The sequence below is a fragment of the Babylonia areolata genome, chromosome 4 (assembly GCF_041734735.1).
Source record: "Babylonia areolata isolate BAREFJ2019XMU chromosome 4, ASM4173473v1, whole genome shotgun sequence".
Classification (NCBI taxonomy): Eukaryota; Metazoa; Mollusca; class Gastropoda; order Neogastropoda; family Buccinidae; genus Babylonia; species Babylonia areolata.
The window spans coordinates 34,795,461-34,797,960 of record NC_134879.1 but is presented as its reverse complement, the minus strand read 5'-3'; positions in this window follow the sequence as shown (position 1 = coordinate 34,797,960).

Below are 2,500 nucleotides of genomic sequence, written 5' to 3'. Positions count from 1 at the left end.
GATGATGATGATAATGATGATGATGATGATGATGATAATGATGGTGGTGATGATGATGATGGTGATGATGACGATAATAATGATGATGATGATAATGATGATGATGATGATTATCATTATCATTATTATCATCAATTAAACAAGAGACACCACTTTTTACTTTTATTTTGCCCACCCACTCACCGTCCCTATCCCCTCCACCCCCGTGTGAGATTTTTTTTCCAGTTGGATTTCAGAGACACAGCGCTTTTCTGAATGCGTATGAAAACGACGATCACTATGAGGACGACCATAGCAACGATGACACCCAGTACATACGGCGGATAGGTGCCACATAAATGCATGCCCGCCATCAAGTAAATAACATAAAGTATACAAAAAATAAAGCACATAGTTCCTAACATTAAGTCAAGCACACACACACGCACAGTGAGTCAGACAGACAGACGCGAACACACACACACACACACACACACACACACACACACACACACACACACACACACACACACACACACAAACAAACAAACAAACAAACACACTCAAAGACATATGAACGCATGCTCACACATGCACATGCTTAAATACACACAAGCGCGCGGGCATTGGCATATTCCTGTATCCGGCATTTACTTAACGAAGGCAAATAAAACACTGTTATGAACTGTGTTACCCATTATCATAACTCATTATGCATAGATAATGTGACAGTCACAAATGATTATGAGAGTCTTCTAAATACGTTAAAAGAAATAATAACAGTAATAACAGTGGATACTTATGAAGCTCTCTACCCAGAAAACTGCTCCAGGTGCTCTACAAAACACATGATATGCATAACACATTACACCAATGTCACACACACACACACACACACACACACACACACACACACACACACACACACACACACACACAGATATATATATATATATATATATATATATATATATAAAGAACCTAGCAAATTGTATACACATATAAACTCAATGCATACACTCATGGAAGTATACATTCAAACACACACGCACGCACATGCACACACACACACACACACACACACACACACACACACACACACACACACACACACACACACACACACACACGACAGAAGAAAAAAACCCACTCCAACATCCACTGACTACAATGATAACATCCATCATACAGACACTGGCAGGCATATGGTGATGACTGATTGCTGGCAGTGAAGAACACCACGGCAGTAACTGACGTTCACACCTGTATCACTACCCTTATCACACACCCACCACTTTAAAGCTGGTGCACAATTTACGTAGCTTTTGTCCACGTTCCTGTCTCCATACGCGCACTACACTGATTGACGGCAGGTAAGGATCCGCCATGGCAGATACGTTTAGGCGTTGGACTTTTTAAATCCCGTGTTCACCAGTGATCAGGGTTCGAGGCCCCGTTTCGGCATGGTGTTGTGTGCCTTGGGAAAGGCACTTTACTCCGATTTTCCTCCTCACTCCACCCGGGTGTGAATGGGTTGGGTACCTGACTTTGGTCTGGGAAGGATTCAAACAGCAGAAAGAAAGGTTAGGGGCTCCCCGCCTTCCTACGCCCAGCCCAGGAGCCAGTTGCATTGCTCGGACGGAAGAGCCTAGTATGGTCGTAACCCGCTACTAACTGTGTGTAGTATGGAACTGACCAATGGCGTAGTTCGGTCAACGTAGGCATTTAGTCACCTGTAACTGTCAAAAAGTTAGAACCATGCAATGAAACTGGCACCACTGGACACAGTGGGCATCAGTTTACTGCCCCGCTGGCCGTTAAAGGCTATATATATATATATGATAGTCAGTCGTGTCCGACTATGACCATCAGAACAGCAGAGGAAGCAACTGCTGTTCCGACTATTTGGGCCAGAATTTGATTATTGTGGAGAGTGTCTTGCCCAAGTTACATCCCCACTCTCTCGGCCAAGAGGGTTTTAGGACAGTCGGCGTTGGGATGATTCCCAAAGGCCAACCAGCCCACAAGGCTGCAGCACTAAGAGCCAGTGCAATTTTGCCTCCAAGTTTGAGAGTCATAGTCCTTCACAAAAGACTAAGCTGTAAATGATTTCCCATTGACTGGAGAAACCATTGATAATACAGCTCTCACTTTGCTATTGGCCCAAGTGTAAACTTATGTCAATCTATGGCACCTTAAACCAGTGAACTTTTCTTCTTCTTTTTTTTTAATAGGGGAGGGAACAGAATTTCCTATGTCTGCCCCTCTCTCTGTCTGTCTATTGTTAATAAAACTATTTACAGCTTTGAAAAGTCTCCTAACGGCGGCCTGTGCAAGGGTCTCCGGTGCAGGTCTTATTTGAGAGAGAAAAAGAGACAGACGGAGAAAGGGGTGGAGAATGGAGGGGGGAGGGGGTTAGCGGGTAGAGGAGAAGAAAGGGAGAGGGAAAGAGCACGCGCGAACACACCTATTGAAATATGTTTGAGAAGTGTTCGCACAGTACAAGAGATATGAGCAAGTT